Source organism: Propithecus coquereli, unplaced genomic scaffold (genome assembly GCF_000956105.1).
Source record: "Propithecus coquereli isolate 6110/MARCELLA unplaced genomic scaffold, Pcoq_1.0 Scaffold34, whole genome shotgun sequence".
NCBI classification, from domain to species: domain Eukaryota; kingdom Metazoa; phylum Chordata; class Mammalia; order Primates; family Indriidae; genus Propithecus; species Propithecus coquereli.
In genome coordinates, this window is record NW_012149063.1 from 9847811 (window position 1) to 9856607 (window position 8797).

Consider the following 8797-nt stretch of genomic DNA (forward strand, 5'->3'; position numbering starts at 1 on the left):
AAAAAAAAAAAGGACTAAAGAGATAAGACATTCTATGTGTAACCCTTGTTTGAGTCCTAGATATAATCAGTTATAAAGAAAATTTGGGGTATGGAATGGATATTAGACAATATTAGAAAAATATTAATTTTCTCAGGTGTGATAATGTGATTATATAAGAGAATGTTCTTATTTTTAGGTTATGCAGGCTAAAGTATTAAGGTAAAAGTGTCATGATGTTTGCAATGTATTTTCATAAAGATAGATAAAGCATATATGCCACATTGTCAATTGTTGAATCTAGTTGGTGGGTATAAAGGTGATTTCCATACAATTCTTTCAGCTTTTCTGAAATTTAAAAATATTTCTGTATTTTAAAAATATTCTATAATAAAAATATAGGGAAAAATACCCCTAATAGGATGAAAGGTCTCTCAGTCGATTCAGATGTTAGTCTCATTTATTTCAATCAGACTACCTTCTTCCTTATGTAGGGGCAGAAAGGTGTGATACCTTTTCCTCACCCTGTTATAGGAGTGTCGGCTGTAAAGGTCACAGTTGACACTCCTATAACAAAAGACAAGTTAGTAAGAGAAAAGCATAACTAATTTATGTAATTAAAGTTTTACATGGAAGTCATTTGTAAAGGACCTAATAAAAAGATTTTAGCCTTTTCAGACTTCCACACTGAGACTTGTCTGAAAGAGAGCATAATCATTGTGAATGACTCACCTATACTTCTTGTATCAAATTACTTCCTTAAGCTCTAAGTCGCCCACCCATAGGGGGTGTGTGTGTGTTGGGAGGAGGGAGTGATATATCTCATAATCTCAACACACTAATCAGACCTGACCATGACTTTAGCCTCCTGGAAGGCATGTACAAATTCCCCAGGAAAAGTGGCCACTCCTCAGAGAACAATGGGTGCGTTTCACAAAGTCCCTCAGGAGGTTTCATACCTTATGTTACGAAAACTTATGGAAACAGAGGGGAAAGGAAATAAAAAAGGGAAGGATCCAGAAGGAAGCAGAAACAGCACTGAAGGGAAGAATCAACCTCCTTAATAAAGACAAAGGAAGAAGAGGTCAAAAAGAGGGATAAGCAGTAATGTGAATCCCTGGTTTAGGTAGGATTAACTTTGACAATAGGAAAATTAACTTGATAGTTAAATAATCATTTGTGACACTGGAGAATTTCCATAGCCTGTAGCAGAAACTAGATTATGAACACTCAAGCAATGAGTGGCTGATGAGGAAGTGGAGGTAAATCACAAGATGGCAAATGAATAAACTGCTCCAAAGAGACCAAGAGCCTCCTCTAGACAGGGCACTGCACTGAGCACCAGTTGGCTTCATGAGTACATGACCTCTGCAGTCACACAGGACCCTGCACTCAGAAGGGTCCTGGGTTGGCTTAATGCTCTGATGTTACTGTCTTGAAATTCTTAATTATTTTTGAACAAGGAGCCATGCTCTTTATTTTGCAATAAGCCCCACAAATTATGTAGTAGGTCCTACAGGGCACTGAAGGGGACACAAAATATTTCATTCTATAATAAATAGATGAATTGCCTACTACAGAGGCAGGCCCTGTTGTAGTCCCTGGAAACACAATAAAAAATGCAGCGAACAAGATAGGTATGTGATAGAAAATCTTTTTTAAAAAGTTTGTTACCCTTAAGAATATTAAAATGTAAATACATCCATGACATTCCACTTCAGCACCTTAGTCATAGGGCCTATATAATATTTGTCAATTTATTCAACTTACTTAAGCCTTAGGCTATTTATCTAAAAAACAAGAATAGGCCGGTGAGGTGACTCTCACCTGTAATCCTAGCACTCTGGGAGGCCGAGGCGGGAGGATTGTTTTGAGCTCAGGAGTTCGAGACCAGCCAGAGCAAGAGTGAGACCCCCATCTCTACCAAAAAAAGAAAGAAATTAGCCAAACAACTGAAAAATAGAAAAAATTAGCTGGGCATGGTGGCACGTGCCTATACTCCCAGCTACCTGGGAGGCTGAGGCAGGAGGATTCTTGAGCCCAGGAGTTTGAGGTTGCTGTGAGCTAGGCTGATGCCAAGGCACTCTAGCCCAGGCAACACAGTGAGACTCTGTCTCAAAAAAATAAATAAATAAAAAACAAGAATAATAATAGAACTTTCCTTCTACCTAAGGTAGTTAGGAGAATTAAACGAGATCAGAAACATAAGGTAGTTAGCCCATTACAAGGTACATGGTGAGTATTCAATAATGTGACTATGATGAATTTCCAATACCTAGCATTGCCTGGCACATATTAAATAGTAAGAGTTCAGTAAATGCCTTTGTTAAGAGGCCAGGCGCGGTGGCTCACGCCTGTAATCCTAGCACTCTGGGAGTCCAAGGCGGGTGGATCGCTCAAGGTCAGGAGTTCGAGACCAGCCTGAGCAAGAGCGAGACCCCCGTCTCTACTAAAAATAGAAAGAAATTAATTGGACAACTAAAAATATATAGAAAAATTAGCCGGGCATGGTGGCACATGCCTGTAGTCCCAGCTACTCGGGAGGCTGAGGCAGTAGGATTGCTCGAGCCCAGGAGTTTGAGGTTGCTGTGAGCTAGGCTGATGCCAGGGCACTCTACTCCAGGCAACAGAGTGAGACTCTGTCTCAAAAAAAGTAAATAAATAAAATAAATAAATAAATGCCTTTGTTAAATGGGGGGGGAAAGAAAATTTCAGATCAGTCTGGCTAGTTAGACATATGTTTGCAAAAATTAAACAAATATGTTTGTTTCATATATACTTACAGAATTGATTAGGCCAAGAAGAAAATGTAAAAGGATATATACTAAATTGTTGACTTTGGTCAAATCTGTACAACAAGATTTGGGCGGGGGGAGATTTTTATTTTGTCTTGTGTTTTACTTTACATACTTATTTAAAAACTAAGATTTTAGAAAATAAAGCTATTGGCATATTCTGAAAATAGTAGCATATAACAAAGCTTATAGTTTATTATAATTCTTCCCTCCTAAGAATTACCTTCTTCCAGTCCAAAATATTTTCATTCAATTTCCATTCTCTTTCTTTCAGTTCTAACTCGCCATAATTTGTTTAATCTTGGAAAAATCAACTCCTAACTCTGCAAAACAGCTTCATTACTGATATAATGAAGCACATAATCCAGACGCTGCTTTCCAACTGGCAGCCCTTGGAATGCTAGTGTCCTGAATAGCAGGAGAAATGGACCTTTTCTGTATTGGGAAAAGAGGGGGTAGGGCAGCTGGAGCCCTTTGGGCCAGTACATCTTGTCAGGAGCAGCCTTATTAGGGTTCCTCAGGCAACCCGTGCAGAGTGGTCTGGAGTGTATGCCAAACAAGCAGCAAGGACGTAACAGTTCTGCAGTCTGTGCAAAGCCAAATACAAGCCTGCCATGTGGGCAATTACATGCAAAGTACCCCACTGCCTATCAAGAATCAGAGACCCTTGAGCCAATCCATGAGAGTTTGTGATCCAGGTGCCCAAGGCATACAGCACACAGCCTCTGGGGTAGTCTGTTAAGGGGTGACAGAGGAACCTGGGCAGAGTGGGGTTTCTGGTGGGCTTAGCTCCATGCAGTGCCCTTAATATCTGTCTTAACATACAGCGGTTACCATTCCTTTGCAGCCAGTGCCCTTTAATGGCATCCAGGCTAGTTGTTGACAGTGCATGTTCCAAAAGCTAGAGTTTCAATGTGGAAATCTTGATATAAAAATGTATTATTGGATTTGAAATCCATTTGCATTATCACATGAAATTACAACATTACATTTGTCAATAAAAGAAGAGTTGTTAGATTCTTTAAATATAATTACAATGTAAATTTTGAATGGCTGTATAAAATGGTTTTAAATATTTTATCACCCACTTATGTGAATCAGAATCCCTCAGTGATAATGACTATTCAGAACATGAGGAGTTCACCATTAAAAAGTCTAGATCAGAAACTGCATAAAACCATTTCAGACATAAAACCTAATATCAAAATATATTCACAGGAACAAGTTCAAGTCGATCATTAAAAAACATGGAAAATTTTTAAAGTTTTATGCAAATTTAATGTTTAACATCTTCCCTAATACTTTGTAGTTTTATTTTTATCGAAATTATGTACTTTAGAAAATGTTACGAATTTTTTAACCATCATTTAGATGCCTCCAAATCTCCTCTAGTTTACCCTAGTGGGCTGCACAAAAATTATCATTTTCTGTATGTTATGACATGAAAGAAGTTGAGATGCCCTGATATAATTATAAAGTCTGTCTGCCACCCATCCCTCCCACCTCCTTTCCCTCCTGCCCACCCCCCATATATTCTCTTTCTCTTATTTCAAAGACAGTCAGGGATACAAGTGTAGACAGCAGACCATGTTCAAGTCTATGTCCTACAAGGTCAAGGAATGGAGCAGAGATGTTATTAATAGTATGAGGTACCACAAGGCCACAGAGCTGGAGGGTAAACTTAGACAAAAGCATAAAAAATAGCTAATGTCTAAAAACCACATATAGTCAGAATGAACAACAAACCTGGATGAATCCAAAGGGAGGAATCCACATTTTATTGAAAGACAAAAAGATCCGAATGAATGGACTGATGTATCATGTGCCTGGATGGAAGGACTTAGTATCCCATCCCATGCTATTTCTCAAATTAACATAAAAATTTAATACAATTCAAAGAAGAAAGAATAAGACCAAAAGTCATTGATTAGAATAACTTGCTTAGAAAACACCTAGACAAACATGCTCCAAAGTGAAGCCAGGTGATCATTCTTCTTTATCACACTTGCAAGGTTTCATAGGATACCTTGGTGTGAACACCATTTTCCTAGAGTCTTTTTTTCCCCCCTAAAGTCTTTAACTTTTATGTTTTTGTATGTACCCAGAATTGATCAAGTTTGTCAGGATTATTTCATAGTTATCGGATTCACAAAAAATCTTGATATTAACAAGACACTAAGGCTATAAAATTTTCCAATGTCTCAAGTCTGTTGCTGGCTATCAGGAGTACTTGATAAGCAGAATTCATAAATAGAAGTTTGCTTGTGATAATGCAATCAGAGCAACAAGAGGAGGCTAGTTTGAACATTATCTCAACCGAATTACCTTAAGACCTGGTAACTGGTTTCTGCCTCATAACAGAGTACCCTTTGTTCATGTTTCCAAAATTTCCTCCTTGGGCAATGGTAGATAAATATTAACAAATCTTTATTTTTTTTAAGGCTTAATTCACTTTATTTTTCTTGTATAAAAACCCTACCTAACAAATTCTTACTTTGTATTCCCCTTTTCCAAACTCCAAGATGACTACTCCCCATTTGTTAACACAAACTTTTTTCAAACAATTTACTATATAACTGACAGGATTTCTAATCTTTCCAAGATAGGGTGAGTTCAATTCTAAAGGAGTTGGTCGAATGGATTGCTAAATAAAATATAAAACATATCCTAGCAGTGAAGGGAGACCTGTCAATTGTGGTTATTTTTATAACTTAGTTTAAATATGGATCCATAGATTATTTATGGGTGTCATGGGTGTTGGAAGATCAGCCAATGCCATCCCTATTTTCATTTGAAAAACTAAAACTAAAGCCCTGTAAGGTGAAATGATTTCAAATCACTTGACTAGGCCGAGAAAGGATTAGATCTCTAGTTTTTAACTGATTCATCTCGTTCATTATACTTCACAATTGGACACAGGTGATCACATTAAAGTAAAAGTCACTCGCGAACAGGCAGAAATACCTGGCGACCCCGCTTTTTAAAAAAAAAAAAATTTTTTTTAGACTAGTCAAATGCAGTAGCGAGAAGGGGGTAAAGTAGTAGAACAAGGAGTTCAATTTGTAACTGTGTACAATCGAGTGAGATAACTCACTACCTTCAGAAAAGCCGGCGACCCCGCTTTTTAAAAACACTTATAAGTCACTCGATTCCTTAAATTCTGTCCGCCAAACAGACGTTGCAGCTTTCCACACTAATAAGAAAGAAGAGCATTAGAAAATAGTGCCGATATGTAATATTTATTTCTGGAGATCAGTGAGTGCCTAATGAACTGACCTCCACCAGTCCTGCCTCAGGTCGTTAAGGGTAACAATTCAGTATGTCGGCCGCGTTTTGAGGCCCGTCCAAGGCGCCCATGATTCACACATGTCGGTGTCGCAGGGATTTCCAGTACGTGCCCTCTCAGGTGGGCGCCACAGTCACACACCGGTCCCTGGCATTTGGAAACGGGAGAGGTGATCCGAGGAGCCCAGAGAGCTTTCTTGCAACCTTAAATTACAAGAAAGGAAAGTGTGGTTTTATTTTAAGCACCAGAATGGAATGAATTCGGAAATGGAGACCTAAAGGGCTGCGTGGGGGAGGGGAATAGGCGAGAGAAGAAAGGGAAAGGCCTTTCTCTCCGGTGACGCGCGGTCACGAGGCGTTTTCTCGACGTGGTCGCTCACCATTGGTCGAGCCCGAGTTGGCGTCGCGTCAGCCACCCCGGCGCGAACGGCGGCAAGGGCGGTGCTGCACTGGAAGTTGGGGAGACGCGCGCGCTCCCGCAGCCTGCCGCGCCTCCGCTCTCCGCCCGCCAACCTGCTCGTCCAGTCCCTCTTCGCGCCCGCTGGGCCCCGCCCCTTTCCCAGCTCGCCCCTCCCCCACCACGCCGGCGGCGCGCGGAAAGCGCGTCACGTGATGACTGGCCCCGCCTCTTCCTCTCGGTCCCATATTGAACTCGAGTTGGAAGAGGCGAGTCCGGTCTCAAAATGGAGGTAAAACCGCCGCCCGGTCGCCCCCAGCCCGACTCCGGCCGTCGCCGCCGCCGCCGGGGGGAGGAGGTATTAGGGGGAGAGCGGGGGGTTGATGGGCAGTGGCCGGCGTGGGGGGCCTGGCTCGGTGGGAGCGGGGAGGCCGGGTGGACTGGGTTGGCCGTCCCGCGCTCTGCGTTCAGACGGGCGGTGGGGGGGAGGGGCAGCGGGCCTCGGAGGCCTCCTCGGGGTTCCTCCCCCGTCTCGCCTTCACCTTCGGCTGCCCAGGCGGCCCCTTGGAGGCGCGGCGTGGCTGGGGAGGCTTCGAGAGGGGAGCTGGCTCGCCGGTTGCGCGGCCTCAGAAGCGAGGCCGAGGGCGGCATGGCGGGCCTCGGCGGGAGCGGTTGGGAGGAGGCGGTGGGGGAGGGGAGGGGACGAGCAGGCACATCCGGGCGAGCGAGCAGGCGGGCGGCGGCCACATTGACACTGATCCGCTGCCGCGTTACGAAATGGCGCATTGGCCCGCAATGGCCGCCGCCTCGCTCCGCCGCCGGGAGAGAGCCTGGGATTGGAGGGAAGAGGGAGGAGGCGGCCCGGCAGAAAATGCTGCAAATGGCCTCGAAGCCCGGGGCGTTGAAGTTATGCCGGTGGGTTTCTAGGCCTTTACAGATCTCTTCAGCGACGAGAATTCATTAATTCTCTGGCCTGTTCTTTTTTCCTCAGCATCCAGTTGGAAATACGAGATTTCTCAAAAGTTTGCTGCTTTAAAATACTTTCTAATCTGTTATTCTTGCTAAAGTACTTAGAATTATACTTCTTAAATCGTCATGTGGGTGAGGTACTTAGTATTTCAGAATTTGAGTGTAGATGTTAAGTAGGAACTCACATTTTTTTTATCTTTTTTCCCACTCTTTGGGTCGGCTCTGGTTGTAGTTCTCTGGATTTTTGCTTTAGAGGGCTGCAACCACAGTTACTTTTGTGGGTTGTCAATCAAATGCCTTTATCCAGTACTTGAAAAGATGAAACTAAGTGAATTAATGCTTTAGGCTATTAATCATTTAACATTTTTTTCTAGCAAGTGACAGTCTCTTCACTTTAAATGCCTTAACATCTCTACTTCTAGAAGACACAGGAAGACATTAGAAAGTAAATGTGAGCCCCTTTATCTGAGGACTTTGGATGAGCCAAATCTTAATGCATGCATTAAATGACAGTTCATGTAATTTGTTAAAAAGCTTTTGACTAAAGTATAAAACAATTTCAGGTCACATCTTAATTTTTTGAAAAAAATCTCAATTTTTGTTTTATTGTGCTCTGTTCTTTTCTGGTCAGGCAGTGTATGCTATACCTAATGTAGGTCCTACTTGCCAAATTGTTGTAACTCTAAAATTGTGTTGTTTCTGTAGCACGTAACAAACATTGGTTACAGAAGGCTAATAATAAGTGATGGACTTTTTTTCTTTTTGGGGTGGGAAAGGATGCTTTAGCTTAGGATTATTTTAACATTAATTTGCTTGAAACCGGTAACTTTCTCTGAAATTGCCACTTGAAACTTTTAAGTTGTATTTCATCACAGTTTTGTGATTTTAAAATTAAACACTTGGGATGTAGAATGAGAAGACTTGAAATGGCATGGATGGAACATTGCTTCTCCAACACATTAGCAACTTCTAAAATAATCTACACTTTTAGTTGCATCTTAAAGATGAAGGGATTTCTGATTACGGAGTTGTCTTGTATTTCAGTGCAGCTGATGTGAGGTTGGCATTTAAGAGGCTGAGTATAGGTTTCCTTGTTACCATTTAGTTCCTTTAATGTAACAGTCCATATGCCTAGTCATATTTTTAACTGGACAAAGTGTTAATGTTACAGGAATTTGGTGTTGATTTTATTATTTGTAATAGGTTGAGGTTTGTGGGTCTTTCTTAGAGATTCATCCTCTATAAGAAATAGTTAAAATGTATTGGATCTTTTTCTCAGGGCCATGATCCAAAGGAACCAGAGCAGTTGAGAAAACTGTTTATTGGTGGCCTGAGCTTTGAAACTACAGATGATAGTTTAAGAGAACATTTT